Source organism: Ovis canadensis, chromosome 10 (assembly GCF_042477335.2).
Source record: "Ovis canadensis isolate MfBH-ARS-UI-01 breed Bighorn chromosome 10, ARS-UI_OviCan_v2, whole genome shotgun sequence".
In the NCBI taxonomy this organism is placed as follows: domain Eukaryota; kingdom Metazoa; phylum Chordata; class Mammalia; order Artiodactyla; family Bovidae; genus Ovis; species Ovis canadensis.
The window spans coordinates 33089319-33104548 of NC_091254.1; the positions used below are offsets into that span (position 1 = coordinate 33089319).

Below are 15230 nucleotides of genomic sequence, written 5' to 3' on the forward strand. Positions count from 1 at the left end.
TGTTAAAAGGTGGAGGAAAAAAGCACTGTTATTTTTGAAAGGCAGCACAATTAATAAACCGAAATAAAGCCAGACAAAGAAGCCTGGTTACATCGCCATTGTTTCTGAAGGGTCAGTTCCTGGGTTAGACTCCCTGTCCCAAGGACTACCCCTAGAACCCGCAAAAGGAAGCAGCCCAGGGCAGCCCTCAGGCATTATTGCAGCGCCCCCAGTCGCTGGAGGTTCAGGGAAATCTCGGCTGCGTTCCCTTCCAGGTCTTCGGGCTGTTGCACAAATTAAGGTAATGGGATTCCATGCGATTTGACTGGGGAAGAGGCCAAAAAACTAACCCCCACATTTTCAACTGGAGTAAATATCTAAGTGTTTTTGCTTGCTGAGGAGATCCCGGGCACTAAAGCGTTTGGAATTGAAAACATCCAAGCCCACTTCGGTTGGCTTCCTGTTCCTTGGGGGAGTGTCTTTAAAAGCACCTGCCGGCATCAAGTTTTGTGCTTTCGGAAAGAGGCAGACCCGGTGCGCCTCACAAGGAGTCTTTTAGAGTTTGGACTGAGAAATTGTGTGAGTGGTCCCAGGAACGCCCATTATTAACTCATTTCCCTAGTGTCGCCAGCAGCCTGGCCGCCGCGGCGGCTACGACGACTCGGGCGCAGTCGGGCCTCGGGAGAGAGCCCGGAGCCCGAGAGGGCGGTGGGCGTCCCGGGTTGCGGCGAGGTGGGGCTACTCGGCCGCCCGGCGCTCCGAGGAAAGACCCGCCGGGCGGCCGGCGCGGGCGCGGGGCGGGGACGCGGGGTCCGGGCCGGCCGGGGGCGCCGTCGGCGGGGCTCGCGCAGCCGCACTCGGCGAGCCGAGTCCGGGCTCCTCCTCCCGGCTCCGTAGTAAGCATGGCGGCGGCGGCGTTCGCGGTCCCTCGGGTGAAACAGAAAGCGGGAGCTACGCGGAGAGGGAGCGAGGAGCGGGGCTGAGGCGGCGCCGTCACTGCCGGGAAACCACCCCAACAGTCAGTGCGCCAGCGGCTGCGGCGGCCCCGAGAGCTGGCCCTGCCGCTGAGGTGGAGCGAGGACGATCAGGAACCCGAAGAAGAGGCACCGGGGTAGCCGCCTTCCTCCGCCTCAGAGCGGCGTGACTCGGAGGTGAGAGCGCGGGCGCTCCCTTCGGGAAAGGCGGGCGAGACTGAGGCGTCCCGGTCCCGTCGCGCCCCGGGGCAGGCGTCACGGAAACCGTTAGGCTGAGTGTGAAGGGCCGGGGCTCCGAGCGGGGGTTCGGGCCCGTCGAGGGGCGCGGCCCACCCCGTCCTGGGGGCGCGCGCTCTGCCGAGCGGGGGCAGTGGGCCGCGGGCGGGACGCATCCGCTTGTCGGGCACCTGCCGGGCCCGAGTCTCTCCGGGAGGCGCTCGCGGGGGCGCGGCCACGGCCCCGCCACCAGCCCGCGGAGGCGGCGCGGGGGCGCGGGCGGTCCTCCCTCCGCCCCCCCTGGCCGGCGGCCCGCGGCGAGCAGCGCCGCTCCTGGCGGCGCGGGGGTCGAGTGCCGGAGCCCTCCCGGAGAGGATCGCCGAGCGTCCGCAGCGCCCGGGCTTGTGGCCGCCCGGCGGCCGCCGAACTTGAACGCCCCTCTCAAGAGACTCTCCCCCCGCGCCTGTTGGGGTTCAAACCTCGAAAACCCGGCCCGGTGTGTTTGATCTTGTTTGGCTGGTGCCGGTACCTGGCCGTTCCTCAGCGGGCTGAGTTAACCACCTGTTCAGTCGCGGGGGGTTGGACTCCAGGCTGCAGTCCTCGCCCTGTTAAACAACCTGGATCTTTGAACTTCTGACACGGCGGTGGAAGGACGTCATGTGTTAGGTAAAGGAAAATGAACTCATAATTTAACCGTAAAATCGCGGGCAGAAAAGCGGTTATTTTAATTAATGTTTGTTAGTCGTTCTTTTATTAAATTGTTAGCGTTAAAAAAAAAACAAACCTTGGGTGTTTTTTTTTTTTGTAGGGGTAGGGGGTGGATAGTGGGGGTGCTAGGAATCGTAAATTCTGGATTTTCTTTTGTGAAATTTCATATAAGTTCCTTTGGACACCTTTGCGTCTGAGCATCTATTAACTAAGAATATCAGGCTGACAGGATTTTTTTTTTTTTTTTTGAATGTAAAGCTCATGTGCATGTAGGTTTGTGGACTCGAAATTGAGCGGCAAAACGATTTTGCTTCTTTCCGTGTTTTTAGTTCTAGAAAGCAAAATTGGTATTTTTCTGTACTATAAGAATGAAAAGTTGAACTGTTACTATAATATTTTATCACCATGATAGTACCAGCACTAGTGCTAAACATATGCCACCCAGGAGTTGGAGCCATATGTTGGGCAGAAACTAATTGAGTCTTATGGCTATGATCTTGTATTTGGATAAATATTTAGTTTTTGTGTATTTGCTAAATCTGTAGTTCTTGCCATCGTGTAAGCTTTTAAATCACCTAAAAATAGTCCAGAGAAATGAGTCTCCTGCCTTTTTGATATTTTCTCGGTTCATTTGATTTTGCTCAAGTAATGAGATAAAAGTGCACACTGAGACAGATGGTGGACTTAAAACAGTGATAAAAGAGATTGGTTGTAACACATCTTCTATAATGTAGTGCCTAAAATTTTGCTTTCAGCTTCTTAACCCACTGATAATTCTTGCCATCACCGCTTATACCAGTTAGTGGGAACAGAGGATACTGACTTGACAGGGAAAAAAATTTGTTAAAATTTTTATAAATAATTTTGTTTCTGAATTTTAGCACTATCATAGTAAATTTTATGAAATTTTCTTTTTTCCTTTCAGAGAACCTCTCTCAGTTTTCTTGGGTAGGTTCACTGAAAATTTTTTTATCTCAGGCTGGCTGCTTTTAACCACCTGTATGCTTCTGAATGAACTCCCTCTTTTTCCATTTTGTCTGAACCTTCAAAAGTCATTGACTGTTTAGGAAAAATTAACTGCTAGTTAACATTGGTTTCAATCAAACATAGGAGTAATTTACTTCTCCTAAATTAATGATATGCATTCAAAAAAACAGATTTAGAATTACCTTTTGATGTCGTCTGTGTCATCACTTTCCCCCTTTATATGAGTAACTGAAAGCTGATTTATTTTCTCTTGCATTTAATAATTATGTTCTAATTTTTTAAGTTCTATGGTATACTATTGAACATATTTTATTACTGACTAAGAAAAAATTTCTTCCTCTTCTCTAACCAGCCAGGCAGAGGTCAGGATTTAGAGGCTACGAAACCCAGGAAAGAACAGGGATGCATGATTAATATTCTCATCATCTTTTGTAGCTTTACTTGGGTGAAGAGCATTTAATTTATAATTTTAGTTTAGATTGATGGTTAATAGTTATGTCTGTTTAAAAAATATTTGTCTATTTTAATATGTATATACCCAAGGCTTGTGCATCTATTTTGCCTGTATTTTTAAAATACAGTTTGATGAGATAACCTAAAGGTTTTTTTTTTCTTTAATGTTCTTGGGGCATTTTTCTATGAAAATGAGTCTAGGTGATGTCTTTGAGAATGATGTAGGGCTATGCATATGATTTCCAGTTTTATTAGCCAGGTGATCAAAAGATAAATGATTGCTTTTTTCCCCCGAGCAGTCTCTAGCAGATTTCAAATAAATTCACAATATTGTAAATCCAAAGGTTTAGAATGCTCTGCCTGCAATTCCACTGAGTCTTTTTCAGTGCTTCTGTTTATCACATTGCAAAAAGAAAAAGAAAAATGGCCCCTGTGGATATCAGTGTCGAGAGCTGCTTGCTTAATAAGAAATGAATGACCAATAATGGTGACAGACAATTTTTTTTTAACCTGTTTTGGGAGCTTTTACTATTTTCTTAATATTTTGGCCTCATTTTATTTCAGAGTGTTATGCTGTGGCCTCTTTATCCCTTGATCTTATCTCCACCCTCCCACTGTGGTAGTTTTGCTTACCTTTCACATATACTTTATAAGTTTGTGGTGTAATCTATGGTCTTACATCAAGTTCCTTTGTATGTGTCTTCCTTTGATATTTCCAATCACTTATCATCCATTACCAGGCCTCGGGCTTTTTTTTCTCAAGATAGAGAGTTGAATGTGTCATCTCTGGAGAGATGACATGCTCAGAGGATGGTGAGCTATTAGAGTGGGGATACAAAAGCAATGGGATGTGTTTCCTTCCTTCAAGTAGTTTACAGACTAGTTGGGGATACTAGACTAACACACAAGAAATCCTTAACAAAAAATACAAGATGGCCTTATTAAATTATGTGGCAAGAACTGGAATTTAAAGGAAAGTGAGGCTACTGAGGGCAGGAATGATCCTGGAAGGCATTCAGAAGAAGTCAGACTTGAATCTTAGGAAGGATTTTGGGATCAAGCAAAAGGAAGGACATTCAAGGAGACCAGTCTGAGAGGGTAAGTATCAGGAGGAAGAAGAAAAGAAGGTTCAAGTCAAGATTTTGGCTAAAAGCGCCATAACATGGTCAAGAAAGGAATAGGCAGGGCTGGACAGGACAGTTTGCCTGTGTCATTGTGAAGCCATCACTGGAAGAATGCTGCATCTACCTTGACATATTAATAACTTAAGCTTTATGTTTGAGGAATAGCTTATATATTTTATATGTGTGTGTTTATTATAGCTTAGATCAGGGATCAGCGGACTTTCTGTAGAATGCCAGATAGCTAATACTTTAGGCCTTGTGGGCCACTTATAGTCTCTGTTGAATATCCTTTTTTATTTGTTTTCTTCCAATCGCAGAATTTGACCAGCGGGCCTACTTTGCTGACTGTTGGCTAATAATTGGCTAGTTAATTGTCCATATAGCACATAATGTGAGCTGCCTTACATCATTTGCCTACATGGTTGTTTTGTGTGTTTTGAGTATCATTTATGTTTTTCCATATGTTAAAAATAAAGAGAACAGGCAGAAATAACTTCTATTGTAATTGTTATTTTGTGACCAAACTTCTAGCAACTGCCTAGACTGAGTTTCAGAACTAGGAAGTGAAAGAAGAAAAGCCTTTGAGCTAGTCCTTAGAGCAGTGAAAATAGCTACTCCAGGGCTTGATTTAGAATCTGTATAAGGTTAAGTATATCAACTGCCTATTCAGGTTGTACATTTTTTAAACTACAGCTGTCATTGTAGAAGCCTTGGGTGGGATGCTGGTGGCCTGTGACAACTGGGGAACACGTAGCAGGAAGCAGTGTCTGTAAAAGTAGTTGAGGAGTTAGTAAAGAGAAGAGCAGTTGCAACGTCCCTCAGTAACTCCGAGAGTCACATAATTGACATTCACATTGATGAGCTTGAGTCATCAAGAAAAGATTGTATCACATGTAGATTGAGGCAGAGAAAAAAGACCTAGAAATCTCTTTTAAAATATTTTCATTGTGATTGTTTAAAGATAAGTTACAGTGATTTAAAGGGTAAGTATCAGTTATTTTGAAAATTCCTCTACATGAAATATCTTTTGAAGTTTCTAAATTTATAGGTGTGTGTTTCGGCAGTTCTGTTTCCTTCAGCGCATTGTGTTTCATGTACCATTACCAGATAAATAGTGGTACTTCAGGTTATGGTTGCATGAATAAAATTGGCTAGGGTTACTCTGTATTTTGTCTTACCAAGAAAGTAAGAATATATCATGAGAAGTTTATTTGAATCGGGTAGGTATTAGTGAATACATTCTGTATGTTAGAGATAGCATTGGGTGTTGGGAAAAGTAAAGATATATAAGATGGAGAGCTGTCTGGGTAAAATCAATAGAGTTTCTTTTTTCCCTGTTAAAGACATTGAAAGCAGACAAACCAACAAAACCCCCAAACTGAAGTTAACTCTTGCCCTTTTACTTGTACTAGCATTTTCCATACTTTGTGTATGTGTTTACTGTTTTCAGTTTTAAGGCATTATAGACCTTTTGAAGTAAATTTCAATCCTTCATGAATTGCTACATAATAAAAGTTCAGCTTTTTAAATTTCGCTTTAAGGAGAAATTAACAATTCACTCTGCCACCCCACTTTTGTCAGTATTTGAAACAGCTTCATTATTCCAGCTATTTCCGTTTCCTAGATAGGAGATAAAAGTACTTTGGATTTGAGTTCCAACTTTACCCTTATTAGCCATATGATTTCAGATTACGTGTTTTATTTTTCAGTCTTGGGTTCCCAGTTCTTAAAATGAGAGTAATATATATCCTATTTTCCCCACAGAAATATCGTGAGCACCCAAAGAGATGTTGGAAACCATGATGGTATTAATGTACCATATGTTTTTACATTGCAAGCAATGCAACCTTTTTTTAGTAATACCAGAAATGAGTTCAAGCTTTATCCTCCAAAGTTCTGTAAATAATAGTATTCCAGTAAACATTTAGTTTACTCAAAACTTTTAACTGCCTTCTTGGCAAAGAGAGTGCACATTTTAAAAGCTTTCTTTCCATTCTTATTAATCTTTCATTGTCCCTATCCAATGCCTGTGTTCCTCTTTGCAGGAGAATACTGATCTATTCCAAGGAAATTCAGCTAGTCTTTCCACAGTGGGATAGAAATATGCAAAAGTGAATTCCTTATGTGTTTTTTTTTCTCAAGTAGATGACTATTTCTGTATATATAGTAATAAGATCCACTTGAACTCTGACTGGAAAGTTGATTATATTTTTTAAATCCCATATAGACTGCCAGATATGTGGTGGTACTCTCATTTTATAGATGAAGCTATTCTGATTGACTTCTATCTCTTCCTGCCTCACTTCTTGAGATTGCTTATGTGCTAGTTGTTAGAAATACAAAGTAAGTATGATATGTGCTTTGAAATAAACCTCGGTGTAAAAGATCTCTGCATTTGATAGATTGTTAATCAGACTCTATCAAAAATGTCTGAAAGTTACCGTGTTCTGCTTTCCTTCTTTAGAATCCACATTTTAACATATATTTGAACAGAACAATTTAAACAATTTAAGTGATTTCTTAGTGAAATCCAATTCCCTAGTGAGGAGGAAAAAAAATCTGCCTACTTCTCTGGCAGTTCTAAACAGATGTTTAAGTACATTTTAAAGCACAGTTAAGACATTTCTTTAAAAAGTAATTATATGCTTTCTTTGCAGGAATAGATGTCAAATACAACTGTGTACTTTTGTTGAGATCTAGCTTGAAGGGAGTAATGATTTCATTTACTTCAAAATCCATTTGTCTTTAGATTGGCGTAAATGAAAATAAAAGTGAAGATGTAATTTTTTGTGATTTTATTATGTTTTCATTCTCTAAATTTTTTGGTTGGCTTGTGATAGCCATACTTTCTTGTTTTCCAAAGTTTTTTTTAATTAGAGCATAGTTGATTGACAATGCTATGTTAGTTTCGGGTGTACAGCAGAGAGATCAATTATACATGGATCTATTCTTTTTCAAATTCTTTTCTCATTTATGTTGTTACAGAGTATTGAGCAGTGTTCCCTTGTTGTACAGTAGGTCCTTGGTGTTTATCTATTTTATATATATCGGTGTATACATGTCAATCCCAAACTTCCATTGTATCTCTCCCTCCCATCCTTCCCCTCGGTAACCATAAATTCATTCTCTTAAGTCTGTGAGTCTTTCTTGTGACAGCCATTCTCAATCACAGTTTCATTCTTAGACTTAATTTTTTTAATGTAATATTTTCACTTGCAATATATATTTTCCCTTACATTTTAGTTAGTAGTTTATGAAATATATTTTTGTTTCTTCTGTATTAGAACTAGCTCTTGCCAGTACTTCAGATCATTATTCTTCAAATTCCATAGTGTGCTAGAATCATATTTTTTTTATCAATTACTTGAACCTGACCAAAACTGGTCTAATGTGTGTGACAGAGTAGACTTTGGGTAGAATGTGTGGGCAGCTGTCCCTCTAGTTCATCTTCAGGCTGCTTCCAGACTATTCCTTCAAAAATACAAATTTATTTAAATCATTGCTCAGTTTTAGAAATTAAACTACACTACAGTTCCTGCTGTGTCAATTATAAAGTATTCTGTCTTTATCTTAAGAGTTTGTACTCTGATGATATCCTGTGGCTGGACTTCTCGGGTGGCTCAGTGGTAAAGAATCTGCCTGCAATGCGGGAGATGCAGGTTTGGTCCCTGGGTTGGGAAGATCTCCTGGAGAAGGAAATGGCTACCCACTCTAGTGTTCTTGCCTGGGAAATCCCATGAACAGAGGAGCCTGGCCGATTACAGTCCATGGGGTCTCAAAGAGTCGGACATGACTTAGCAACAAAACAACAACAATTCTTTGACTATATCCATTTCCCACCACTTGCCAACTTTGTAGTATAAACAGCATGTATTTTACGTTAGGCAGGTATAGGTTTCTTTGTTGACTTCTTCCTTTACTGGCTGTTACGAACATGAACATATTACTTTACCTTAGTTTCCTTACTTTAAAGAGGGGTAATACAGGGATCTGTCTCCTAGAATTAGCTGTTACAGGGATTTAAAAAGAGCCTATTTAACATGGCAAGTAAAATACTTGCCGTGGGATACTTATATCTAGACCTTTGATAGGCATTTCTAATCGTTGTTAGGTATCCAAATTCTTGTTTTCACCATTCACTTATATATCTATCATTTGTTAAAAAGCTTAAATGTTCTGGATACTTAGAATATGAATGTCACAGAAATCAACATTGTATTCCTTTTGTGTAGCAATTCACACAGTTAGATAAGAGAGAAAGGCATATAAAAATATTTTAAAATGAAAAGTAAATAAAATACCTCTTCTTTTATCTCTCTTCTCGTGTGAATCCTTTCTGTAGTTTAGTACTGAACTGCCGTATGTTTCCACAGTATGCTCAGAATATCATGATTGTGTACGTAACATCCTGTAGCATATATATATATGTGTGTATATATATTTTAACTTGACTGTCTCACCTGTTAGACTGAACTCTGTGAGTTTGAAGAGTACTTCACAGGTTGGCAGTTTTGTTTTGTTTTTTTTCTGTAAAGGAGCAGACAGTAAGTATTTTAGGCTTTGTGGCCATATGAACTCTGTTGCAACTACTTAACTGTGGTTTAGGAGCCTTACAAATAGCCATAGATAAATTATAAATATTGGGTATAACTGCATTCCAATAAAAGCTGGCAGGAGGCCAGATTCAGTGCACAGGTCTTAGTTTGCTGACCCCTGTAATGCTGCATACCTTTTGGCTGGCAAATGTAAGGCACTCAGTAAATGGTAACAATTATTTATGTATTAAATGCTTTCTGTATTCTGTATACTGTTGTAAACAACTTTATATATATTAGTTTACTTAATCCTTAAAACAACTCTTTGAGGTAGATATTATGGTCATCATTTATAAAATGAAGAAACTGAAGCACAAAGAAGTTAAATAACTTGCTTAAAATCATATAACTAGTTAGTGAAAGATTTGGGATTTGAACCCAGGCATCTGACTCCAGAGCCTAGCTTTGAATCATACCAGTTCTGATACGTAGAATTCCAGGAGTGTAATATTGATTCAGTATTAGGAAATATATTAATGTAATTCACTATATTAATAGGTTAATGGAGGAAAGTGTATGTTTCTCTCTTTGATGTTAAAAAAAGAAATCATTTTCTAAAATTTGGTTATCCCTGACAACTTTTTATCAACCAAAAATAATATTGTAAAGAGACTACCAGAAACCTGTATTAAATGTCATAGTGAACTATTAGAAGTATTTTCATTAAAAGAAGGGAACATTGGTCAAAGTAGCCAGTAATTAAGAAACAAGAAAAATAACCTCTAAATAATGGGGAAGAGGAGTGAGGTGGGATATATTATAGTTACTATTTGCAGTTGATACAATTATCTACTTAGAAAATGTAAGACAGGCAACAGAAAATTATTTAAATCAAAAAGAGATTTCAGTAAACCAAGTGGCTATCAGATAAACTTAGAAGATTCATTAGCTTTCTTATAAACCAGCAATAACCAACTGTGAAAAACAGTAAGAAAAGTAGAAGCCTAGATTGTAAAATACTTAAGAAATTTTTAGAAATATGTTGCACCATCTGAAGAAAAAAAGTACAAGAAGATCTTAAACTAATAGAATAATAGTATATTCCTGACTGTGAGAACTTAATTACCAAGTTAATCAGTAAAGACAGTGTAATCCTAATTAGAAATCCAACAGAATTTTTAAAATGGGATTTGACCAACTGATGTTTCAAGTTTTGAGAAAGTGCACCAGTCTTTTGGACTCTGTGGGAGAGGGAGAGGGTGCGATGATTTGGGAGAATGGCATTGAAACATTTATAATATCATATGAAATGAATTGCCAGTCCAGGTTCAATGCATGATACTGGATGCTTGGGGCTGGTGCACTGGGACGACCCAGAGGGATGGTATGGGGAGGGAAGTGGGAGAGGGGTTCAGGATGGGGAACACGTGTACACCTGTGGCGGATTCATGTTGATGTATGGCAAAACCAATACAATATTGTAAAGTAATTAACCTCCAATTAAAATAAATCTACATTTTTTAAAAAGTGCACCAGAATGGACAGATACGTTTCAATATGAAGCATAACAAAAGGGAATTTACCTTTTGTTTTCAAAGATAAAAAAACATACCGTAAAATTATAATTATTAATAAGAGTTTGGAGTAGGAATGAGCATGTTGATCAAAGGAACAGAATAAGGAATTCAGGAGGAGCTCCATGGTTACAGAAGAATTTATTATATGGTAAACAAGTGAGTAATGGAAGAGCTAGTCTATAAATGATGCCAGACAATTGGCTGTTCTGTTGAGGTAAAGATAATTTAAGTACTCACTTTGTGGCACTCTCAAAACTAAGTTCCAGCTGGACTAAATACATTCAGTAAGTAAAAAATAAAATGGCAAAAATTTTGGAAGAAATAAATTTTTAAAAAATTTCAGGGCAGTGAAAGCCATTTCAAATGAGATGTCAAACTTAAATGGCATTAAAAAAGACAAGCATGGTGGCTTGGGCTAAAATATTTGACATGTAATAGACAAAGTAATATTCAAGGTATATAAGGTGTGCCTACAAATCAACCTGGTAGAAAATGAGAAAGGATGTAAGTAGGAAATTCATAGAAGTAGAAATATAGCCTACACAGTTTTGAAGAGATACTCAAACACACCAATAATAAGAGAAATTCAAAACGTCGATGAGATAAGATGTTTTTAAATCTTTGTTAATTGGCAAAAATTGGAAAACCTCAGCTAAGTATCAGATTGGAAAGTAGCCACTCAAACTGTTGAATTTCGAGTATGAACAGTTTTATCTTTTTAGGGTAGAAGTTTAGCTATATCTATCAATTTTGAAGGCTTCCCTGATGGCTCAGAGGTTAAAGCGTCTGCCTGCAATGTGGGAGACCTGGGTTCGATCCCTGGGTTGGGAAGATCCCCTGGAGAAGGAAATGGCACCCCACTCCAGTATTCTTGCCTGGAGAATCCCATGGACGGAGGAGCCTGGTGGGCTACAGTCCATGGGGTCGCAAAGAGTCAGACATGGCTGAGCAAAAAGTGTGTACTTCTAAACCAAAAGTTTCATTTCTGTGTATCTGTAATACAGAAATAATATCATAGCTTCATAGAGAATACTACATGATTTTTCCTTGAAGAAAGGGAAATACATGAAGAAAGATGAAAGCATGTTGTGCTCATCATTGGAATTATAGTGTACCCTCCTGGTAGAATATTAGACAGTCATGAAAAAGGATGAAGTAGATACAGATATACTTCTTTAGAAAACTCTTAAGACATTTTACATGAAAAAGCAAGACACTCACCAGTCTACACAGTTATATTTAAACCACTCCCCCAACAATAAATAAACAAATAAATAAACCACTCCCCTAAACCTCATACAGGCTTCCCAGGTAGTTCAGCAGTAAAGAATCTGCCTGGCAAGCAGGAGACCCTGGTGCACAGGCTTCAGTAGTTGCGGTTCCCAGGCTGTAAACCGCAGCCCCAGTAGTTAGGAAACGTGAGCTTAGTTGCTCCATGGCACGTGGTATCTTTCCAGACCAGGGATCAAACCTGTGTCTCCTGCATTGGCAGGTGAATTCCTTACCGCTGAGCACCAGCGAAGCCCTGGCTGTGTCAGGTCTTAGTTGCATCTTGCAGGATCTTTACTTGTGGTGCACAGACTCTCTAGTTGCCATGTATAGGCTCAGTTCCCTGCCACATGTGGGATCTTAGTTCCCTGACCAGGGATTGAACTTGCATCCTCTGCGTTGCAAGGTAGATTCTCGACCACTGGACCACCAAGGAAGTCTTTTTAGGGTAGAAGTTTAGCTATATCTATCAATTTTTTTTAAGAGTCACTCTTCTGGAGTACCATTAACATCAAACAGGGTAATTGAATTAATTATAATTAGTCTTAGGAAAAATATAATCTAACATCATGTACTTATTGCCAGATCTGTGAAATGTTTGTTTTGGGGTGCTGGTAAGAAATAATAAGATGATTTTGCATAGTGGTTTCTGTGACTTTCATCTCGGTAAGTTTCACTGCAGGGGGATTTTAAAATGCTCCCCCTCCTCTTTTTTTAATCTAATGTCGTCAAGTTTAGAAAGTAAAAAATCGAGACATTTGAAAAAAAAAAAGGATCTAAATTGGAAAAGTACATTTTAGGATATCAGTTCATAAGATGAATTAGTAATTTGGATAAAAGTCCAAGTTCAAGCAGAATTTCTTGAAATTTCCCTAAAGGATATTTAGGTAGTTTTTTACAGCTGGATGCAACTCTGTAGTTGCCTTGAGAAGTTGTGGCTTCTCAAGACCGTTCATTTTTAAATCAGAATTTTGATAAAAGTGAAAAAACCATAGCCATATTACAAAACAGTTGACAAAATAGAGAAAAAAATACTGTAATTCCACTATCTTAATATAGTTGCTACTGTAATTTTAATATTTTTACCTAATGTTTTTTCATATGTATATTTTCAAGTAATCCTAAAATGTAGATTTAAATGTACTAAATCTACCTTGGAGTGTATAAAAGCCTTGTGTTTCATGTGTGGCCTTGGAATCCTATAATTTTTAGTTTCATTGATTTAGACAAGGCAAAAGACCAAAAAAAAAATTGGATTTCTCAATATATTAATAAATGTACATAATTTTCCTATGTGTCTGTCAGTTACACTCTGGCTGTAATCCAAGTAGGATCTTTCTTTGTATTTTCCCACATAGTTTTTGAACAAGTAGAGCTGAAGTTTCAAACCCCCGGCCAAGCTTATTTCCATGAGTTATCTACCTTGGCTTCTAGGTCTCGACTGTTATCATTATGACAGCAGCATCATTAAAATAGAACAAGTTCATGTAGAATGGATGGCTGTTAATAAAAAGGTTAGGAAGAGAAACTTTGGTAAAATGTATGCACAAGGAAACTGGTACAGTTTCAGAATTATGACAGGGACTGAGTGAGAAAACAGTACTGTTCCTAAACCTAGTAGTGTTGTAACCGAATATCTCCTCCCCCCACCCACCCACACAAACTCACATCTTGAAGCCCTAAACCTCAATGTGATTGTTTTTGGAGGTGGAGTCTTTGGAAGATTATTAAGCTTAGATGGGGTCATGAGGCTGGAGGTCTCATGATGGATTCACTAATTGTTATAAGACACAGAAGATACAGCAAGAGAGTAGCCATTTGCAGGCCAGGAAGAGGGCCCTCACCAAGAATCTGTGCTGGCACCTGATCTTGGACTCTCGGCCTCCAAGAACTGTGAGAAATAAATGTGTGGTGTTTAAGCCACCCAGTCTGTGGTATTTTGTTCCAGTAGCACAAGCTAAGACAGTAATTGGTATGATAAGTAGAGTGCAATATCTAAAAATGTGCAAGTGGCTTTGGAACTGGGTGATGGGTAGAGTTTGGCCACCTCATGTGAAGAGTTGACTCGTTGGAAAAGACTCTGATGCTGGGAGGAATTGGGGGCAGGAGGAGAAGGGGATGACAGAGGATGAGATGGCTAGATGGCATCACTAACTCGATGGCCGTGAGTTTGAATGAACTCCGGGAGTTGGTGATGGACAGGGAGGCCTGGCGTGCTGCGATTCATGGGATCGCAGAGTCAGACACGACTGAGCGACTGAACTGAACTGAACTGAATGAGTAGAGGCTGGACAAACTTGATGTATGTGCCAGGAAAAGGCGTGCTGCAGTCCATGGGGTTGCAAAAAGTTGAACGCAACTGAATGGAACTAAGGTCCCTAGCATGAAAAGACTGGGCTGGGGAGAAGGAACGGCAGTTTAACCCATGTATTTGACCCATGTTAATTTCACCTACTTGGAGAAGGGGCGGGAGCAGTGGAGAGCAGTAAAAGTCACTGTTCCTTTAACATTTTGGTCTTTGAATTACTCCCACTTCTCATTTCCCCCAGTAGAAGAACACTAAACCCAATCAGGTATCCCTTGCAAAGAGGACAAATAACCCTTGGACCCACAGTAACTTTGACTCCTCCAAGAAAGAAATGATGAGAATCAACATGCACTGAGACCCTACTATGGGCTAGATGTAGTCCTGAGTGCTTTGTGTGTAAAAAAGTGATACAGGCAGCATTCCTGTGAAGTAAGCGGTGTTCTCATTTCAGTATGAAGACACTCCAGCTCAGAGAAAAAAGTAACCTGCTCTAAGTCACAAAGAACTTACTTGTCAATCACTTGTTGCACCATCCAGCACCAGGGAGAATAGAGCACTAAGTGGTCTCACCCAGCTTAGTTTTCCTCCCCATGAAGTGTTTTGGAAATTTGTAGAATTTATCTTCCAGTTTAGCCATGTATGTGTTGATATACATATCAGGTTATATTCTTTATATTTCTCTTTCATATGACAGGTGGTATTTCACATTTATTTTTTATCTGTATAGTTAGATTGCATTACCTGTGAATTTCATTTCAGAATAGGAAAGGGATATCTCAAAATATGTGATTATATTAAGGTAGGCTCTGAGTCTGAGGAACCCAAGAACTACTGCACTAACTAGTTACTCCCAAGTTCATGGAGAGTTGACTAAGTTTTGGAGGCAAATTCTTTACCGACTGAGCCACCAGGGGAGCCCAAAATTGTCATTAAGGGACTGCTAATGGCAAATAGTGAGAGCTTAGAAAGAAGAGAGGAGAGCTGGAAGAGAAAAGCTCCATCATTTCAGAGAATTCATAAATGATCATGGACAGAATGTTGGTAGAAATATAGACTGTAATGGCTATTCTGAGGAGGTCCCAGATGAGAATGAGAAACTT

The 15230-nt window shown here is 39.7% G+C and overlaps 1 protein-coding gene across 4 annotated transcripts in view; it reads left to right on the plus strand.

Moving 5' to 3' along the window:
* The first annotated feature begins 490 nt into the window (after positions 1–490).
* FNDC3A (fibronectin type III domain containing 3A) overlaps positions 491–15230 on the plus strand; it is a 113896-nt gene continuing 99156 nt past the window's right edge. The window contains exon 1 of one of the 4 annotated variants that reach the window (XM_069601345.1): positions 491–1130. The gene's annotated coding sequence lies outside the window, so the exon portion shown is untranslated. Of the gene's footprint in view, positions 1836–15230 lie in introns of all 4 variants that reach the window. The other 3 variants (XM_069601348.1, XM_069601349.1, XM_069601346.1) reach the window with 3 other exon arrangements.